Raw genomic sequence first — 22,425 nt, forward strand, 5'->3', positions numbered from 1 at the left:
TCTAATTTCATCCCATTAGAACTTTTGAACCTCCACCTCCCACCTAGAGAACGTCAGCTCAAGCCGATCACAGCACAGTGCGATTTTCTATAAATAATGTGCACGCCTGCATCTGAGCTGAGATGTGAATGTCTGGAATGTGCCTGCCAGGCCCAGGAGGAACTGCAGCAAGTGTGGGGACACAAGCCGCTAAGGAATCTGATTTGGAGGGAACTGGAGGCAACTAAAACTAGGTCCACTGGTTTTTCTTGGTAAGGTTTGACCAGGCAAACTGTTATCACTGTTGCTAATTTATGGTAATTGGCATGGGGACTTAACAGTAAGTAATTAGAGCAATTACAGAATTTGCTACTCAATTACAATGGCACAGATTCCTGAGAATGGAAGGACTGTTGCCCAGGAATAGAGTTCAAGAGGTCCTCCCCATGCTCCGAGGAACATGGCATTTCCACGCACCCCTGCTTTGGTCCCTGGCCACCACCATCCTGATCTCGGCCATCTGATGGCATCAGTCCCCAAAGCTGGAAACACCTGACACCTCTTGTCACCCTCCCATCTGCCCTGCCTTCCTCCAGTCCGGGATATTCAGGGATGCCCACATACAGGACCAGGAAACCAGGGTTATCCCAAACCAGTGCCTGCATTCAAAGTCCTCCACGGCAGCACAATCACCAATGGCCAATACTCCCAGAACCTTCCACCTCAAAACGGGAGCACATCTGGATTCAAGCTGACAATGCTGCATTCTCTTTGCCATGTACACATGGAGGCATGTCAGGTTCCACCTAAAGGTATCAGGTTCCACGCTGGTCAGGAGCCCAAACCTAGTCACTCTGCATGATCTCAATTCACCATCCACAGAGAAGCCTGCAGTTTTCCTCTGGTGCACGGTGTGGATGGTGGATGGTGGATTCATTTCCCCTGAAGACTCGGAAACAGAAGCCTGGCCAAGGAGGCCAGTCACCCCAGCCCCTGCAAGGCCCGGACGTGACCCTCTGCTGTCTGCACACAGTACCCAAGTCTAGCAGTGCTGGCTCTGTGGTGGGATGCATCTGGGCCTGCAGAGGACCCGGGGCACAGGAACCGTGCAGCCTGGCTGCAGCCGGAGGCCTAAGGGATCCCCACGAGGCTCTCCAGCCTAGGTGCCCTCACCACAGGCAGAGCCATGCAAGAGAGTTGCCTGCTGAACTGGAAACGCCCCAATCTGCTCAGCCAACACAGAAAGACAACAGCCACCTACAGCTGCTGAGCCCCAAAACGTGGCCACTGGGCCTGAAGGGTTGAATCTGGAATTTAATCTGTGAAGTTCTTTTCAAATGTGTTTAGCTATGTAATCAAATCTTTATTCTAATTAAATTTAAAGGAGCCTCTGGCTATGGGCTCCCTTCTCGGGCTTCACAGCTCCAGGGAGTAAGAATGGGAGAGAGAGAGGCCCAGAGCCTGTCTGCATTCTCCACGTTAATTCAACAAGTCATCATAAGGAAAGGCACTCCAGCAGGAGAGGTGTACACGGGAAGAACTGGGTTGGCCCTGACAAGCATGACCCACATGGCATCACAGCTGCCTCAGGCAACAGGCAAAAGACAATGATGCCCACCTGGACAGGCCACCGGATGTGATGATGCACCCCCAAGCCCTAGTCCCACAGCAGCCAGAGACCACCCGCTGCTCATCCCGGGTGAAACAGGCAGAGCTACCCGAGCTATCAAAAGCAGGAAGAATTAAGGAAGCGATTCCCACGACACACGTGACACTCCTTGGAGACAGACACAGGCTTCGCTGTGAAAGTGCAGAGGACGGTGGAGTCCCTAGGCAGGCTGCTTCTTCCAACGATCAGGAAGAAACCAGATCCATTTCCTTGTAGGAGAATCATTTGTACCGTGATTAGACAGAAGACAGAAGGTGGCTGATGTTATCAAATCATCAAGCACCTCACGGCTGCTTCTCCAAGGCCGGCCTGGAAACTTGCAGCCACCCGCGTAGGGGCCGCAGTGTTTACAATGGAGATACGGGTGACCGAGGTCTGGCTTCCTCAGGGAAGCTACATTTGAACTTTCACCACTGAGGAATCGGTCATTTACAGTCACTCACCCTCAATGCAGAAGAGGGCTCAAGACACTGCACCAGACTTCAACACTCAGGGTTGGGGTTAGGGTCAGGGTCAAATTCACAAGTTTTACAAGATGTATTTCCTTGGGATGCCAGAAGAGATGCAGCTTCACACCCCCGACCTCCATGGTTTGCTTAGCCCCTTCACCAGTGGATCTCACCAACAGATGATACATCCATGCCTCATCCATGGCAGCACAGAAAACCACTTGGAAGACAGCCACTCCCACCAAGCTTCCTGACTTTGGTGTTTAAAATCTGCATCATTTAAAATCTGCATCTCATACGTGAGATTACACTCCTCCGAACAACGACATTGCCACTGTCATTTCACCCAAAAGGGCTTTAGGAAGTGACACGCGGTCCAGACGCCAGAGGTCGCCGGCCGCCTTATTCTAGCCTAATTCCTTTGTGCCTGTATGGAGGCTTCACAGATACACCCCATTAATGACTGTATGAGAAGCTCAGGGCATAGACGAACTCAGTGCTGAATTTTTTCCATTTATCACCCTTTGTTTTGTCCAGAAGACAGCTGAGAAAGGCGGGGGCAGATCATGTCCTCAAGTGTAATGACTCTAGCCACTTCTCTTCACCCCAGGTCACCACTCAGTCAACACCCTTTTGAGAAACCAAAGCAATTCTGTTCCCTTCACTCTGGGTTCCAAGCACTAAATTCCTCCGTTTTATCAATTAGATTATCAAGCAGCCATTTGTAATCTGGACTGCAATCTGATACGAAATTTAAAGCTAATTTAAGTTGCGGTAATAGCTCCTATTCACATTATAGATAAGGCATGAATGAAAACTTTAATCTGTTCATAGGACCAACTTTGTAAACAAACCAATTATTCAAGCAATGATTGTCTTCAGTTAGATGCAAATTACTTTGCTCATAAAAGATTTTCCAGTAGGAATTTTTAAATCCATGGTCTGTCTTTTCTGAGCCTGTCTCTGCACCTTCCCCTGAGTGCACAGCAGGACTTCTCAGGGCATCCCATCAGCAGACCCACTGAAGAGAATAAGCCCGGAGCCCGCAGCCCCCAGCCCAGGAATCAAGTCCGAGCCCCAGCAGCCCCTCGTCCAGCCGGGGCTTCCTCACCAGCACAGCACCCAGAGGTCTTCCAGGTTTAATGCCACGTGTGCGTGGAAAGTAGAGTGCTGGAAGGAACACAATAGACATTCAACAATGCAAATTCCCCCCTGGAACAGCCCAGCAATCCTCTACCTTCCCCAAAGTACCCATGCTAGGCAGGCGTAGAGTCCAATGGGGGTGCCTAGGAATTGGCATTTAACACTATTCTGATGAATAAAAGTTTGACAGGTCGGTCAGCGAGAGGCTGTCGTGGCCTCCACTCATTTGCAGGCTCTGAAGAGACACAGATTCAGGTAACAGGCCAGACAGGACAGGACAAGGATGAGGAGGTGGAGGGCAAATTCCATGGACCACCATCCGCCCCGCCATCCCCACTGAGACTCCGTGATTTAAAGAGAGGCAAAGCCAGGGAGAAAAGATGCCCGCACCACACGAGCGACTGAGATTTCACCTAAAGCACGCAGCATGTGGCTGAGGGCCAAGGTTGGGCAAGCCAGGAGCACAGAACGGGGTTCACTGGCCCAGAGGTGTCTCCCATACCCACACCCCGTGCAGACCTCCCAAGCACTGCCTGTGTCTCCTGCCTGGTTTAGTTCCTCCCCGCCTTCTACCGTGTTGGTTTCTCAGCCGCCACCCACCACCACACAACCCTCTCTACAAGCTTGGTGGACTGAAAAGAGCGGGGGCGGGTAAGATCTGGGCTCTGGGGCCAACGTCCTGCCTGAGACATTAGTTCCAACCCACCTAGCTGTGATGTGAGCCCCCGAGATTTCTCAAATGTGAGATGGGAAGGTAACTGAACCCACTCACCAGGACGGCTGTGCAGACTGAGATTACATATAGCCACACCTCGGCATCCACCACACGTGGGACCCCAGTCGTGTTGCCCCTGATGGGAATCCCTCTATCTATGCCCCTTCTGCTACCAGAGCCAACTCCCAGCAGTAGCTGTGGAGGGTGCATCCTCTATTCCCACTCCACTCCCCTCCCATCGCTCCACGCCGTGACCTGCCACGCAGCGGCCACCAGCAAATCCGGCCCCACTGGATAACCGACCACCAGCCCCCCCTCACTTTGGGGCGTCTTCCACTTGCAGTTCCGAAGCAGGCCGAGAAACCGCCCTCAAGGGCAGTCACCTGTTCCTTATTGCATGTAATGACCTGCCACGCAGGACCACCAGCAAACCCAGCTCCACCATCCAGGCTCCTGTGGATTAACCGAACCCCCACCCCCCACCTTGGAGCGTCTTCCACTTGCGGTTCTGAAGGGGGCCGAGAAACCGCTCTCAAGGGCACTCACCTGTTTCTTATTGCATGTAATGACCTGCCAAGCAGGGCCACCAGCAAACCCAGCTTCACCGTCCAGGTTCTGGTGGGTAACTGCCCCCGTCCCCCGCTTCCTCCTGGGGTGTCTGGGAGGCTCAGAAACTGCCCTCCACGGGCACTCATCTGTTCCTTATTGCACTAATACCTCATTTACAGAAATCCACTTTGACTTTCCAGCACTGCAGTTGTGACAATTTAGCAATCCTGCTTGCAAGCTACAAGAGCTTGAGGTCACGTCCACCTCACCAGTATCCCAGAGACCCAGCACTATCCCACTGTGTTTAAAATTCCAAAATACTCCTGCAAAATGCTACTGGCATTTGCTTTGCACATAAAATGCTAACAACCTTCAAGTGAAACAAATATCTTCAACAGTTTGGTACAACGACATGTGAGTTACACATCTGCCAAGTTGTAAAGCCTCATGCATTTATAACATTTTATGTACGGTGAAATGGTTCATTAATATAAATTATGAGAATCTCTAAGAAACAGTTTTTTTCTGGCATTAGATGACCAAAGGAAAACTGGGTTCTGGCTGGCTTGCGGGCCTGTAGAGGCAGACATATCTGCTGACACAACCAAGCTCCTTCCCACTGATGTGGCCTCATCCCAGGCCCCTCACCCAGATGCCTGCAGGCCCCTGGAGGAGCAAGCTGACCTGTCCACATTTCTCAAATGCACAGCTGTTGCTCACACTGCAGATAGAGTTCTAGGCACGAGCAGGCCACCACGCTAAAAATACCACGCAGCGTCCACGCCAGGTGACGGTGGTTTTCACTCCATCCCAAAGCCCCATGTATGAGTTTACAGCCATGATTACCACATGGATTTTTAGACCCTCAAGACATACTTTGTTTCCTTTTATGCAACAAAGTTCAAAGACTATCACTCAGATATAGGCTCTGAAACTGTGGAATAATTATTTGGGAACAGAGCCTCTGCCAGATCAGGATTAGCACTTGGGACAACACCCCGTGACCTCGGTCCACACAAACCCATCCAGACCAGAAGCCTCTCGCACTGTAATTTCTGTGGATTTCTGTAAACGAGGTATTACTGCAATAAGGAATAGATGAGTGCCCTTGGAGGGCAGTTTCTGAGCCTCCCAACCACACGGCCACGTTCAGGCTGAAGCCGCACCACCTCCAGAAACACTGTCCCTCGCCGAGGTGTGCCTGGCTTCTCCCTTTTTCCAAAACTTAACAAAACCTGAAAAGGACAGGTCTGTGTAGAAAAACACAAACTACTTGCGATTCCTCTTCCCAGTTCAGGCTGTAGGAAGCTCGTCTCGGCCCTCACCGTGTTCTGACTGTGGCTTGGTTCCCATAAGAAATAAAGTCAGAATTCTAGTCCCTGTCTCCTGGGCAGTGTGGCAGGCATACATACCTTCAGTTATATGAGGAAAGGCGTGGCGAGCCCCCTTCCTTCAGTAAAACTGCACAGTTCCCAGAACCCTGATGCCATCCCCCTCACACCACTGTGAACACCTGGACAGAGCACATTTCAATGCGTGCACCTTTGTGGGCTAGTTTTCTATTTCTCCACTAAATCACCCCAAATTTAGCGCCCTAAACTCTGACTTATTTTCTCACATTTCTGGAAGCTGGAGTCCAAAACAGGTCCCACCATCTAACGTGGAAGTGGCGGCAGGGCTGGCTCTAGGGAAGCGACCGTCTCCTTGCCTCCCGCAGCCTCTAGAGGCTTCTGCATCCCCTGGTCCATATGGCACCCACTGTCTTCAGGACCCACAGTGGCTCTGACGGCCCCGCAACTGGAAGACGCAGAAACGTCAGGAGACCGGGATCTAGTGCTAGGGCCAAGCCTCCCCACCCTCCCAGCTCCTCACACACTCCCGTGTGAGCTAATATAGATTCCACTTTAACTAGTGTCACCTGTGTAAGGGGTAAGTGCCCAGCTGTGAACTGGTTAACCTCGCCCACACAAACCCCGAGAATAAACTCACAGGCCATGGACCACTCCACAAGCAATAAGTGACCACCTGCTCAGGGACCTCCATGCCCCAGCAGAGCCCTCCGGTACCTCCTTGTGAGCTCAGACTGGCGGCAGGGGTCTGCAGCGCCAGAGGGCCCTGGATAAAAAAGACAGCTCCCATGTCGGGAGGCACCGCCCGCGGTTGGGTTCCCAGTACTTTAATTGCCCAGGTGGACAAGCCGCGCCGCATGCAACCCCATCACCAGAATAACGGCTGCACGTGGCGAGTGCACGGGTGGCCACCACTCAGCCCAGCTGGCCGCGCTAAGCACATCACCACCGTGACGCCCAAGCAGACTCAACAGCTGGAACAGTCCCGGCATCGGCCCCCAACAACATTCTGGATCACAATTCAGAGTAGTGATTGCGATCAGGGCCACACGTGGCTGAATGTTTTTACAGGAGGATGCCACAGCTGGACTGACGCCACAGCTGGATCTGGCTGGACTGAGAGCATTTCCCACTGGACATTCTTACAACACCATTTTATTTGCGCTTTATTAAACTTCTATGGCTTTTTTCTGCTTATCTACTTTATGGGAGTGTTTCTTGTTCTTATGACTGCGGTGATACTTCAAGCTACAACTATCAATGTGTAAAATTAGTTTGGAAGTCGCCTTATCATTAAACATTTCACAAGCAAGCAGTCAGAGGCACCTAACCCGGAGGCCTCTTTTCTTCTCTGAGCCAAAGCTACCTTGGACTCAAAGAAAACGGCACATGGAGAGGGGCTGGATCTCCAGCACCCATTCCTAGGGAGCCTCCTGGGGAGCAGATATGGAGGGAGAAGCCCTGGGTTATGGCACTGTCGTACTAAAGAAAAGTCTATTTGGGTAATGTAAGCACCAGACTTAAGAGATTAAGCAAACCATGAAAAGAAACCACTAACCACAGCTTCTCCAAAACAGAACTAAACTCCCTTTAGTTTGAATTGGAAAAGCAGAAGTGATGATCAGGATACAAAAAAAAAAAAAAAAAAAAAAGAAATGACACAGTATCTGAACACAGGAGAATAATCAAGGGCCACTGTCTCTTCCTGTGTCAGTGGGAGCCTCGCATCTAAGCTGGATTTAGAAGGTTGCTACTTTGGACTGAAAGGTATCCCCAAACCTAGTTTGTAAGCAAGTGGAGCAGAATGCTTCAATTATTTCAAGGTTTAGCGGTAAAGCTCTGCAACTCTCACAACCATTTTAATTGGTGTGAATTTTAAAGTGACTCAATCTGTTGGCTGGAGTATCTAACGGCTTAACCACGGGGTCACGTTGGAAAATTTTTCCAATTGCTTTTGTTTTTCCTACTGAAGATGCATTTGAACGTTCTTGTAGTTTGCAGTTGGCTGGTTCTGATGTTTGGTCCTGAGGAGGCCCAAGTATCCATAGAGGAAGAATCTGAAACCTCAAGCCACTCGAGTGCTGTCTGGGCAGATGGAGACCCCAACCCGAGGGCCACTGACGGACTCAGCATGGGCGCAGGGCCACCCGACGCAATGGGCCACGTATTTGCCGGTTACAACATAAGCACACACCCCCAGGTGTGCACACACGCTCTGTACACGCTCACGTCTGTCCATGCCAACAACAGCACATACCCCGAGGTGTGCACACACGCTCTGTACTCATCTGTCCCTGCCAATGCCAGCACACATCCCCAAGGTGTGCACACACATTCCTTACGCGCTCACATCTGTCCCTGCCAACGCCAGCATACACCGCCAAGGTGTGCACACACGCTCTGTACACACTCACATCCCTCCCTGCCAATATGAGCACACATTCCCAGGGGTGCACACAGGCTCTGCACATACTCATCTGTCCCTGCAGCCTGAGTCAAACAGTCACAGAGAGGCAGAGGAGGAGGAAGAAGGATGCCATGGGTACTAAGGTCCTGGGCCGGTTCCCCTCCCTACCTCGGGAGAGACCCCTCATGTGATCCTGCCATCACTCACCCTTCCGCCTCCATCCTCCATCCTCCCACAGGGATCAGGAGGATGCCCACTGCACAGAGCTGTGATGAGCATGAACAGAAGATGGCAGGAGCTCACGCCAAGGTGCTGAGCACGGGGCCTACGGAGTGTTTCTTTCTGCTGTGACTGACATCATCAAAGAAGAGACTGACACAGCTTCTGCAGAGAATGTCACTTGCTGAGAAACTGAAACGTGTGACCTAGGAGCCTGTGAAGGTCTAAGAACAAACCAACAAACAAATGGTTTTGTTTGTTTTTCAAACACCATATCCTGTTTTTTCTTTTTTTTTCATGCTCTACCTTGGGTATCATTTAGTTAAATTTCAAAGTAAGTCCAGTAAATACACAAAATCACAGGACTGAGCATGGAGCATTGTTTCACTTCATGTCCTCCAGCCTTTAGGACACATTAAGGAAAGACATGATTCCAGGATTCCCATTAGAAAGGCTGCCCTGAGGCACCTGCTGGGGCAGCCAAATTGCAGCTGTTGATGCTGCCCCCAAGCTGCTTGGATGAAGCAGAAGATTCCGGAGGTCTCCTCTCTTCTGCCCCTTGTCCAGGAGAGAAGGTGGGGGGAGAAAAGTGAGAGAAGATAGGAAGAAGAAGGGGGGAAGGAGGGAGAGAGGAGGGGGGAAGGAGGGAGAGAGGAGGGGGGAGGGAGGGATGGGGGAGGGAGGGAGGAGGGGCATGTTCCATCCACCAAGGCAGCTACACTGCAGAGAGAATGGAGGGTGTGTTGCCTCTCAGGACAGCAAGTTCAAGCTGTTTATAATTGTTAGCGTAAACAGTGACCAGCTGAGGACAGGGCTGTCATTGGAGTTGACGTTTTATTTTCATAGTTGATATTGGGGACCTGGACCTAAAGCACCGTGCCTTGCCCTTTTGCCAGATGGGCCTATGCTTCTCTATACTTGAGTCTATTTGACTAAATACCCGATATTGACTAGGAATTATGACGTGTAGGATACCCCTTACCACAGTAACGTCAAACTCATGTTCTAAATGCAATTTGTTCAGGGACTGGCTTCTAACTCTGGGTGGGAATGTTAAGCTCAGTCCAGTTCAATTCAGTAAGCATTTATCAAGAAACTCCTAGACCAAGAGCTCTGTTAGACACTGGGTATGGGGTGATGGGGATACGAAGATGTGGAATTAGAACTCGAGAAGCTCAAATGCTTCCATTTAATTCCCTAATGCAATTACTAAGCTTCAACCTGATGGCTGTAATGTCTAAATTCACTTTTTCTTTATTCCAGTTCTACATAACAAAGCGTAAATAATCACAGAGGAATGATTCTGTGTTGGACTATTCAGTGGACAGAGAAGAGCATTCTGACCAGCGTGAGACACTGTCTCCATTCCCAGGGAGCCCGTGAGGTGGCTGCACGGAGCACACGCGTGAAGATTCAGGAGCACGAGCGTCAGGTGGTGGGAGGGGCACGGAGACAGCACCAGAAAGATGCCTGCCCAGGGGCCACTGCAGCCGGGCTGGCCGGGAAGGTCACGGGAGTGGGCACAGGCATCTCCCTCCAGCCACACTTGGTTTTCAAGAGGACACATGCAGGGAAGGGGATGACACCGAAATGCTGTGGCGCTGAGGGAACGAGAGGAGGGACACAGGGCCAAGGGCTGGCCACCATCCCTTGCGTCCCTGCCCCTATGAACGCTGCCAAAATCAGCCCCAACGGGGAGAAGTGAGATGGGTGAAAGAGGTGGACAGACTTGGCTTCCATGGAATTCACACATTCCAGTCATTAAAAATCCCTTCTGAGTTTTCATCTGGAAAACTTTGCAAATGTATTTAGCGACAAGAGGCAGAAGATGAAGCCAACACAGTTGGGCTCAAACCGCAGCCCTTCTCCTTCTCTCTGCATCCAGGACCCGCCCTGAGCCCCTGAGTGCGAGGACCCGGAGCTGCCCAGCCCTAGGGAGCGGCCCCTGACCAGAAGAGGGAGACGCACAGCGGGGCCCCCAGCACGTGGATGGCAGGATCTGTGCTATGTCAGTCCCAGGGCCCCAAGCAGAGAAGGCCTGGGGCTCCCAGCTGAAGTTTTGCTGTCTCCTCTGTCACCAAAGTCGAGAAGGACTGAGTGAGACCAACGTCGGACCTGCTGGCTCCTCGGTGGCTGCCGATGTGGCCCTCAGGCTGCGGGTGAAACCCTCTAGGGAAGCCGAGACTGTGGCTAGAATCACAGCCACGAGTGTTCCAGGGGCCCTAAAACACAAGCGCAGCCTGAGGAAGGCAGCGCCCGCTCAGATCCCCGTCCAGGCTTGTGTGCCACACTCGAGAGGCACACGGCACCAGAACATGGCACTTTAAGTGACTTTGTGGGGTGTAGGAACACAAAGTGGGGCCTCGAGTGGCTCAGAAGTCACTCCCACCAGCCCACGGGGACCCGGGCGGCCCCTCTGGATGTGGCTGGCGTCTCTCCAGGGCGGGCTCCAAAGTCCTATGGAGGAGGTGAGTGTCGGTCTTGCTCTGAGGAAGGCCCCTGACAAGTATCCTGAACATGCAGGCACACAGCTGGCTGACTCATCTGAAGGAACCTGTTGAGCCACTAGCCAAGGAAGGCTGGAAAGAACTCGACTAACACACGATCCCTGCCCAGGCGCCCACCTGAGCCGCCCACGAGAAAACTAGGGAAGCTGTGAAGACAGAGGTGTGCACGGGGCTGGGAGAACCCTGGGAGAAGCCGCACTGGGGACAGGGAGGGACGGAGGGTTGGGCCCCACAAGCAAACGAGGGAGGCGCTCAGTGCCATGAAGACCCCGCTGCACCCACAGCTGCAGTCCTGGCTGGCAGCACGACCGTGGCTTCAGGCGCCGGCCCAGGAGCACGTGTGTTTGGCAGGAGCTGCCCTCCTGGAGCCGCACTACGGGTACCGTCATTTTAGAGGCAGGTACCTGATATCAAGGATGACAATCCACCATGCCACCCTGAATTACAGCCATGTCCTCAGCGGGTCACTATTTACGCTGACAATTACAAAGAGTTTGAACTCGCTGTCCCAAGAGGCAACAAGCCCTTCATTATCACGGCCGAAAGCCTCTGTGCGGCCCTCCTCCCCCTGCGCTTCCCGTCGGGGCAACCTGAAGTCCCATGACAGTGACTCAGAGCCAGCCCAGTAGCTTCAGTGCAGGAAAAATCACAAAAACTCAAACACATCCTAAACATGGGCAGTTGGTAGGAGCTGATTCCTAAATTAAACCTGTTCGGAGGCTTTCTGGGCTAGCACAGCTCTGATAACAGGCTTGTGCTTTTTGCTCCCCCTGAAGGGCGGCGAGGAGGCCGGACTCTGCCATTCTGCAGGCTCCGATACGTGGAGCCTGCCCTGTGGCATCGGTGGCCTGTGCCAGACAGTGTGACCGTCGCCCGCAGTGAACACTCGGCACAGCAGAGCAGGCTTGGGGAAGAACAGAAAGTGACCTCTAAGCCTGCAGAAGACACTAAGCCACACATGGCCTCATGCGCACTGCGTGTCAATCACAGCCAAAGCAGGAATGAGCTCTTAATAGTTCCACTAAATGCAAAGGTCGCCTTGGAAAACCGTGTGAACCTTTCTGACTACCCACAGGTAGGTAGCTACTGCCTGAGACATGAAGGTAAAGAATTCACCTGAAACTGTATATTATAAAACTTATTTTTAAATGATGGCGCTTAATTTGAAAGACTCCCAAAGAATACTGCATTAGAAAGTGACAGAGTGAAACCGTGAGGCTGACCACAGGAGTCTCTGGAAATTTCACCAAATGTTGTGTCAAAACTGGGAAACAGAAGAACCGCACCTGATGAAACATTCGATTAATCACTCGAGTCCTCCCCACATACGAAGCTATGTTAAAAAGTGTTCCAAAGGTGGAGAGGATGTTATTTGTTCCGATTTCGCAGGGGATGTACACCACCCCTGCAATATGGTTCCTAACATCCAGGGGGCGAGAGGATGATATTAGTCTCAATATTGCAGGAGGTGTACACTCCCTAGTGACATTGTTCCTAATATCCAGGGAAGTAGAGGAAGATGTCACTCCCAATAGAGCAGGGAGTGTACACCCCTTCTGTGACATTGCTCCTAACAGCCAGCGGGGGAGAGGAAGATATTACTCCCAGTATTGCAGGGGATGTACACCCCCTTGTGATATTGTTCCCTATATCCTGGGAGGGAGACGATGATACTCGTGGCAATATCGCAGGGGGTGTACATATCCACTGTGATATTGTTCCGAATATCCAGAGGGAGAGAAAATGATGTGACTCCCAATATCACAGGGTATGTACATCCTCCTGTGATATTGTTTCTTATATTCAGGGAGAGAGGATGATATTACTCCCAATATGGCAGTGGTTATACACAACTCCTGCGATATTGTTCCTAATATCCCAAAAGGGAGAGCAACATATTTCTCTCAATATGGCAGGGGGTGTACACCTCCTTTGTAATATTGTTATTAATATCCATGATGGGAGAGGATGATATGACTCCCAATATCGCAAGAAATGTACAGTAGCCTGTGATACAGTTCCTAACATCTAGGTGGGGAGAGGATGATATTACTTCTCATATCGCATGAGGTGTAAATCTCCTTTGATATTTTGCCTACAATCCTGAGGGGAGAGGGTGATATTGCTCCCAATATCGAAGAAGGCATACACCCCCCTGTGACACTACACCCAATATCCACGTTGGAAGACGAAGACATTACGCCCAATATCGCAGGGGATGTACACCCACCCTGGGATATTGTTCCTTATATTGAGAGGGGGGGAAGATGCTATTGCTCCCAATAACACAGGGGCTGTGGCGGTACACCCCTCCTGTGATATTGTTCTTAATATCCTAGGGAAGCGAGGATGATACTACACCCAATATCGCAGGGGGTGTACACCCACCCAGTGATATTGTTCTTAATGTACTCCACCTCCCACCACCAGGGATATCGGTCCTAATATCCAGGGGAAGAGAGGATAACGTTATGCCCTATATCACAGGGGAGTGTACACACCCTCTGTGATGTTGTTCCTAGTATCCAAAGGTAGAGACGATGATATTACTGGCCATATCGCAGGGGGTGTACACCCTTCTGTGATACTGTTTTTGACATTCAGTAGGGGAGAGGACAACATTAATCCTAATATCACAGAAGGTGTACAGACCCCTGTGATGTAGACCCTAATGTACAGGGGAAAGACAAGACTATTGCTCTCAATATCACAGGGGCTGTAACCACTCTGCCCCCGGTATATTGTTCCTAATATGCAGCGGGGAGGAGGCTCATAGTACTCCCAATACCCGAGAAGATGCACACACACCTGTGATACACTTCCTAATATCCAGCGGGAAAGAGGCTGATTTTACTTTCGATATTGCAGTAGGTGTACACAGCCCCCAACCCTAGGATATCGTTCCTAATATCCAGGCGGGAAGAAGATGACATGGCTGACAATATCGAAGTGGGTGGACACTTCTTCAGTGATATGGTTCCTCTTATTCAGGGGGTGAGTGGATGATACTACTGCCAATAAAGTAGGAATCATACAGCCACCTTGGGATTTTGTCCTTAATAACCATAGGGGAGAGGTGATATTACTACCAGTATTGCAAGGGGTGTACACCCCTCCTGTGATATTGTTTCTTATATCCAGGAAAGGAGAAGATGGTGTTAGTACCAATATTGAAGGGATGGACAGCTGCCATGGGATATTGTTCTAAAGATACAGGTTGAAAGAAAATGAGATTCCATCTAATATAACAAGGGATGTACACCCCGCCTGTGATATGAATCCTAAAACCTAAAAGAAGAGAGAATGACATTGCTTCCAAAAACACACAGGGTGTACACCCACCCTGTGATATTGTTCCTGTCATCTAAAGGAAGAGATGATGATACTACTCCCACTACCGCCAACCAACTACCACTTCTTTAAGCATCTTGACAACTTTTTGCAGGGAAAACAAGTACACAACCAGCAGGATGCAGAAAATGCTTTTCAAGAGTTCATCCAACCCTGAAAGCACAGAATAAACAAGTTTATTTCTCATTGGCAAAAATGTATTCATTGTAATGGTTTCTTTTCTTTTTTCTTTTTTTTTTTTTTTTTTTTTTTTTTTTTTTTTGACAGAGTCTCACTCTGTCATCCAGGCCAGAGTGCAAAGGTGCAATCTCGGCTCACCGCAACCTCTGCCTCCTGGGTCCAAGAGATTCTCCTGCCTCAGCCTCTTGAGCAGCTGGGATTACAGACACATGCCACCACTCCCGGCTACTTTTTGTCTTTTTAGTAGAGACGGGATTTCACCATGTTGGTCAGGCTAGTCTCAAACTCCTGACCTCCTGATCCGCCTGCCTCAGCCTCCCAAAGTGCTGGGATTACAGGCGTGAGCCACTGTGCCCAGCCCATTGTAATGGGTTCTATTTTGATTAATAAAGATGTGTTGCAGCCTAGTTATACAAATTTAAAATTCATGGTCCAAAACCACAATTACTTTTGCACCAACCTAATACTTTAAGAATTAAAAGAAGCCTTTATATTAGAGAGCCCATGGATGATAAAATCATAAAGAATATTACAATCTCCATAACCCACAAACTTGGTAACTTAGACAACTGGATGAATTAAAAGACACAATCTATTAATACTAAAACACAGAAGAAATAGGTAATCTATATATATTGATATCTATTAATAAAATGGAATCAATACCTAATAACATTACAGAAAACTTATATATTCCACAAATCTGACATTCTGTCATGTTATTCTAACTGGTGGGATTCAGGGATTTCCATTTTGATAAGAACATAGGTGAGTCTCACACACTTAATTTTAGTGCTCATTGGTCAGAAAAGCCATGTCCACTATAGGATACTGCAGAGCGATGCGTTATGGAGAATTTAGGCAAGATAATATGATTTTCAGAGTTAAAGGAAGACAACCTGATTTATGTACAGTAATTCCTCATAATATCATAGGGGATACCATATTTAAACTTTGGGGTATCCCCAGGTATAATTCTTATTTGAGCCACCTGTGAATTTCAGACACGGAGGCTTCCCAACGTTGGTGGCTTTCAATAAATGTGGAAGTTAACTCACAACCTATTTTGTGGAGGCATAAAATTCAATGAGCACTCATTTAACCTTTTATTTTAAATATTATTTTTGTAAACTTGCATTTCCAATTAGTTGAAATTTTAAACCTGTTTCAGTTCTTATCCACTTTCCCCCCCCCCTCCCCGAGACGGAGTCTTGCCCTGTCACCTAGGCTGAAGTGCAGTGGCATTGTCTCGACTCACTGTAACCTCTGCCTCCCAGGTTCAAGCGATTCTCCTGCCTCAGCCTCCCGAGTTGCTGGGATTACAGGTGCCTGCCACCACACCCAGCTAATTTTTTTATTTTTAGTAGAGATGGGGCTTCCCCATGTTAGTCAGGCTGGTCTTGAACCCCTGACCTTGTGATCTGCCCACCTCCGCCTCCCAAAGTGCTCGGATTACAGGCCTGAGCCACCGCACCCGGCCTCTCCACTCTTTTTAGGTGGAGAGAAGTAAGGGTTTCTTGGAATTAGGAGGAACTCCCATGTACCCAACCCATTTGGGTAAATTTCTTCCTTCAGAGTTTTTCAAATCAGCATCGCCATTGTTAAAGGCCTCCCACATGGTAATAATTGTGCTACAGGGTTTTATAAACATGAAGTCTATGTTTGGCTGAATGAACCTCCTTGCTGTGGCACAAGGGGGCCATAGGTGTTTTCACCAATTATGAAGCGGGTTCACTGTGCAATGGCTACCAACTTTTCTGAGTACAATGAGGCCAAATACATTCATAGATAAATTCCATGAAGTGAATTTATTACTTACAAATAGCAAACAAAAGACAACAGAAGTCTAGGATTCAATATGAACCACTACCACAAGATCAGGAAGGCTACCCAGAGCACATGGATGGAGTTTTGACTATAAATGCTTCACTCGCACTACAACTGAGGGACCCCAGAAAGCAGCCCACATTGGGTTTTCTCCCAGGATGTGGTTTGCTGGACACAAGCATTAAAGGCCATTCTGTTTCGAGCAGGGACTATAACAGAGCCTGCTGTTCTGACCAATGTCACTTGATTATCAGGATATTGCCTTCCCAGCATATCATACAGTAATCTTGAGAACTACCAGTAAGAAAGGGAGGAAAATGGCCCTGCACCCTTAAAACTGAAGGATCAGGATATTTGCTGTGACAGAGGCACAGACAGTAGCGACAGAGTGTTCTTGTGAGCCATCTACTAGTTCTCTTAACTGGAGCGTGGCACCAGACCGCTTTTCTATTTCCTTTCAATGGAAACTATTTCAGAATATTTTGAATTTCTACATCTATAGAGTTGTGGCACATGATCACTGGCAGTGTAGACTCTCTGCATGGTTAAAGGAAAGAGTTCAGAAGCCCATCAACCCACATTGGAGGAGACCACCTAATCCTCCAGAGAGTGTCACTCCATCTTCCTGGGGTTAGCTCCACATGCAGTAAGGCCACTATAACTAAGGCCGTCAGGACTTGCAGTCCGAAGATGAGACTTTTGACATGCTGATAAGCAGCAGTTATAAGAAAAGCCCACACAATGGTCAGGAATTTTTCAATGAAAGCAGCTGAGACACTTCTTCATATGCTTAGGTAGGGGTTAATATCAAACTATTTCTTCCCATTTTCTTTGCTCAGCAGTGCCTGAACCATGAGGCACCATAGATGTACACCTCATCAGGAGGGTGTATGGTACAGCAGCAAGGGGAGCAGCAGCACAAGAAGCAAACAAGGCCACTACTTCTGCTTACATAATAACTATTGTCTTGGAGTGTAAAATAATTAATAATGTTCACATGGCTGCCCTAAGGACACAGAGATGGTGACCAGAGCAGATGCAGGGACTACAGAGATACAGCCTGATTCTTACTATTTAGGACTTAAGTGTTGGCTTATGTGCTGTGCTTTTGTGCATTCATAAGCCAGGGCCTCAAAACGGCCTGCTAAGCACAGGCCAAAGGTCATGCTGGGGTGCAGTTAAACATTGATGTCTAGGAGATGAGAGCATTTTAGTGTGGAAGAAGATGACAACACCTGAAGACCACAAAACACTGTGCAGACCAAAAGGAACGCCCATCGTCAGCTCATGGTTCTGACCCAGGTGACTGCTGATGTGTTACGGAACAGTCAGCCCACAGCAGGTAGGTCAAGTTGAGCTGGTGCCCTGCATGAGGGCTGATCCATTCCATTCGTGTTGCCAATTGTTTCAATAGCGTCTCATGCACCCCACTGGTGAGGAAGGAATTAGCACCCTATGTTTACTGGTACCGTTAAACACATAACATCTATTACTAAACAGATAAGCCAGACATCAGTTATTAATTACATACAGGAGGATGGTGTAAGCTCCCACAGGCCCAAACAGGGATTAACTTGAGCGCAGAGAGTGGTATAACATTAAAAAAGTGAGGATATTCCTTTTTTTTTTTTTTTTTTTTTTTTGACACAGAATCTTGCTCTCTCACCCTTGCTGGAGTGCAGTGGTGTGATCTCGGCGCACTGCAAGCTCCGTCTCCCGGGTAAACTGTATGTACTTAGGAATTAATACCAACTCATTATTAGCAAAAAATAAATATCTTTACATCAAGAGTAGTTTTTCATTTAATAAAAATAGGTGGGATGTGTATAATGGACAAGGGATAATCAAAATTTGCCAAATGAGGCTAGTAAGACAATCCCAAGAATTCACAATCATTATTCACTGGTCCATTAATCACAGGACAACACATACAAATGAAACTTACCTGACCGGGTGCAGTGGCTCATGCCTGTAATCCCAGCACTTTGAGAGGCCGAGGCAGGCAAATCATGAGGTCAGGAGTTCAAGACCAGCCTAGCCAACATGGTGAAACCCTGTCTCTACTAAAAATACAAAGAATTAGCTGGATGTAGTGGCGTTTACCTGTAGTCCCAGCTACTCGGAAGGCTGAGGCAGGAGAATCGCTTAAACCCAGGGGGCGGAAGTTGCAGTGAGCCGAGATCGCACCACTGCACTCCAGCCTGGGCAACAGAGTGAGACTCCATCTCAAAAACAAATAATAATGAAATAAAAAAATTAAACTTACCTACATATTAGAAAAACGTCCAAATTCAACCATGAATCCAGCACATTATCAAATGAAGAGACAAAAATTCTACCAACAGACTTAAGAAAATATCATTATCTATGAAATTCAAGTACTACTGCTTAAAGAACATTTACAGAACTCTCACCTCAAGGTTTCCCTGCAAAACAAGGTGAAATGCATACTCAAGACTCTTTAAGAATGGGCCACTGATAAAAACAATATACTTGTAACTTGTGTAACATTTCATAGATTTTTTTCAAGCACTGCACGATAATTAATTTGCATCAGGCTTTCCAAATTAGAAAAACTTCACTTATAGAACTTCTTTCCAGTGGGAGTTTTCACACGGCTTTTCAAGTAAATGTTAAAACTGAAACTATTCTTGCAGTTTCTAAACTGTTAGTTTTAATCCTGTGTACGTTCTTGTATTTACAAGGTCCAGCCAGCTACAGCGTGCATTTTCATATGTCCTGGAGTGGGTATGAGAGAAATGAAACACTCAAACATTTTGGACATTCATAGGGTTTTTCTCAGGAATGAGCTGATGTCTTCAAATGATACTAATACAACCGAAGGCCTTACCATAAATTTAAATTCAAAAGCCTTTTCTCCACTCTGAGCCCTCCCAAATCTTCAGGAAAATCTGAAGGCTTGACCACATTTCCTACATTTTTTTTTTTTTTTTTTTTTTGAGACGGAGTCTCGCTCTGCCGCCCAGGCTGGAGTGCAGTGGCCGGATCTCAGCTCACTGCAAGCTCCGCCTCCTGGGTTCACGCCATTCTCCTGCCTCAGCCTCCCGAGTAGCTGGGACTACAGGGGCCCGCCACCGCGCCCGGCTAGTTTTTTTTTTGTATTTTTTAATAGAGACGGGGTTTCACCGTGCTAGCCAGGATGGTCTCGATCTCCTGACCTCGTGATCCGCCCGTCTCAGCCTCCCAAAGTGCTGGGATTACAGGCTTGAGCCACCGTGCCCGGCCAATTTCCTACATTCTTAAGGTTTCTCTGCAGTGTGAGCTCTTTCATGTTTATGAGGGAATGGGAAAGAGTAAATGTTTTACCACATTTCTTACATTCAAGGGGCTTTATTTATTTATTTAATTTTGAGATGGAGTCTCACTCTGTCGCCAGGCTGGAGTGCAGTGGCACAATCTCGGCTCCCTGCAACCTCCACCTCCTGGCTTCAAGTGATTCTCCTGCCTCAGCCTCCTGAGTAGCTGGGATTACAAGCATATGCTACCACACCCAGCTTTTTTTGTATTTTTAGTAGAGACGAGGTTTCACCATGTTGGCCAGGATGGTCTCGATCTCCTGACCTCGTGATCCGCATGCATAGGGCTTCCCCCCAACCCCCCGTGGCCTTTTATGTCCTTGAAAAAGAACTAAGACAACTGAAATGTGCCACCATGCCCAGCTAATTATTTTCTGTTTTTGTTTTGAGACGGAGTCTGCCTCTGTCACCCAAGCTGGAGCGCAGTGGTGCGATCTCGGCTCACTGCAAGCTCCGCCTCCCGGGTTCAAGCCATTCTCCTGCCTCAGCCTCCCGAGTAGCTGGCGTAAGCCACCGAGCCCGGCATTATTTTATTTTTTGTAGAGACGGTTTCACCACGATGCCCAGGTTGTTTCACATTGTTTTAATCCAGGCTGGTTATGAACTCCTGGGCTCAAGCAATACACACACCTTGGCCCCCCAAAGTGCTAGGATTATAGGCTGAGTCACTGCACCCAACCTCTATATCATGACTTCTTTAGTGGCGCATAAGGTAACTGGAACGAGTGTGTAGGCTTTACCACATCTCTTACATTCATAGGGTTTTTCTCCAGTATGAATTCTTTCGTGGAGGTGAAGGGAACTGAGGTGACTGAAGGCTTGGTCACATTGTTTACATTCATAGGGTTTCTCTCCAGTATGAGTACTTCTATGGTTACAAAGGGAACTCAAATGACTAAAGGCTTTGCCACATTGTTTACATTCATAGGGTCTCTCTCCAGTATGAATGCTTCCATGGTCATGAAGGGAAGTGGAACAGCTGAAGGCTTTATCACATTTGGTACATCTCTCTCCAGTGTGAGTCCTTTCATGCATCTTAAAACAAGAAAATCTGTGTGTTTTCCCACATTCCTTACATTCGTAGGGTTTCTCTCCAGTGTGAGTTCGTCCATGTATTAGACAAGAACCGGAAACAGTGAACGCTTTACCACATTGTTTACATTTATAGGGTTTTTCTCCTGTGTGAGTTCTCTGATGTCTTTCAACTGAATTGAGAAAATGAAAAGCTTTCCCACATATCGTACATTTATAAGCTGGATTTCCACTGTGCATTATCCTGTGTCTTCTAACACCTGGAACAGAAACAGAGTTTCCCACACTGTTCACATTTATATTGCTTCTGTCCATATGGTTTGTATCCTGAGTGAGCTAGGATGTGCCTATTAAGGAGGGAATGATGTACAAAGACTTTTCCACAAATACTGCATTCACATTATTTTAATCCAGTAGAAATGTTCTCATTCAGATCAAGATTTGGAATGTGGCTGACAACTTGTCCATACTGACTACCTTCTTTGCTTTCATGCAGTCTCTGTGCCATATGATTTCTGTAAAAAAAATGACAAGCACATTATTATTGGTTGGTGTAATAACTTTCTACTCATTCATAGGTCTTCGACTTACACTGCTACCAATACTAGGGAAAATGCATTTTTGTTTTGTTTTGTTTTTGTTTTTGTGCCATGACTGAATTATTTGAAAGTAAATGGGCTACTACTGAAAACACAGCTACCACCTGCATGGCTATGAACAAAATAGTAACATTCATATACACAATTTTGTAATACTATTTTCAAGTAAACTGTTTTCCAAACACTGACTGCTACACTGATGCACGTTACATTTTGGGTGAAATTTTTCTAAAAGGAAATGAATTTCAAGTGACTCTTATTTGCTTTGATTGCTTGTTTTTAAATTCATTACATGCTAAGATTCCATCAGAGGACTTTATTCCCTCTTCTCGGTGCAAATTATCTTGTATCTTTCCCAAGTTTTTTGAAGTGATCTTCAATATTCTGGTCTTTCCATTTTTTCCTAAAATGCAGATGCACAAAATTATCATGAATTATTTCAAACTATAGAAACATTACTAGATTTCATGTTCATTGTACACAGTGCCCATGCCTGATTTATTCACCAAATCATTCCCTTGCCCCATTCCAAATCACAAATAGCACTGATGATAGGGAAATACTTCTGTAATTAAGTGAAATGTGTTGTCATTCTTACCTACAGAAGCCAGGTTCCTGTAGGTTTCCTGCATCACTTCTCTGTAGAGATTCTTCTGAGAAGAATCTAGCAAAGCCCATTCCTGCTGGGTAAAGTTCACAGCCACATCCTCAAAAGCCACGGAGTCCTAGAACATTCCACACATGTGGATAGAAGGATGAGTGAGACTGAGAGCACTGGGAATGTATACTCAATTCACAAGCTGTTTACATGATTCTAAAATTTCCAAGCATTTATTCTATGACTTGATTGTCACAACTCTTACTCTGTTCACACATACTCCCTCCCACACAGCAGTACTAACGCTAGAATTGAACTATTCAAAAAGGCAACAGCAAAGTAGAAACACCCATCTCATTAGAGAATCCAGGGAATAAGATTACGATATGCTGCTAGGAGTTACCTTTTAACTTCACTTTGTACATTTCTAGTATCTGTCATACTAAAGTCCTACCTGATGTGCATAAGGGAGTTAATATTATCAGTCCTGAGACTACTTATTCTTAAAAATGCCTGCTCGCAAATTTCAATCTTT

General features: G+C 47.7%; 1 pseudogene; it reads right to left on the bottom strand.

The window, feature by feature from the left end:
• Positions 1-10,701: 10,701 nt before the first annotated feature.
• On the bottom strand, positions 10,702-11,484 carry LOC144338333 (uncharacterized; annotated as a pseudogene).
• Between the last annotated feature and the right edge of the window lie 10,941 nt (positions 11,485-22,425).

This window comes from Macaca mulatta, chromosome 20, assembly GCF_049350105.2.
Source record: "Macaca mulatta isolate MMU2019108-1 chromosome 20, T2T-MMU8v2.0, whole genome shotgun sequence".
Lineage (NCBI taxonomy): Eukaryota > Metazoa > Chordata > Mammalia > Primates > Cercopithecidae > Macaca > Macaca mulatta.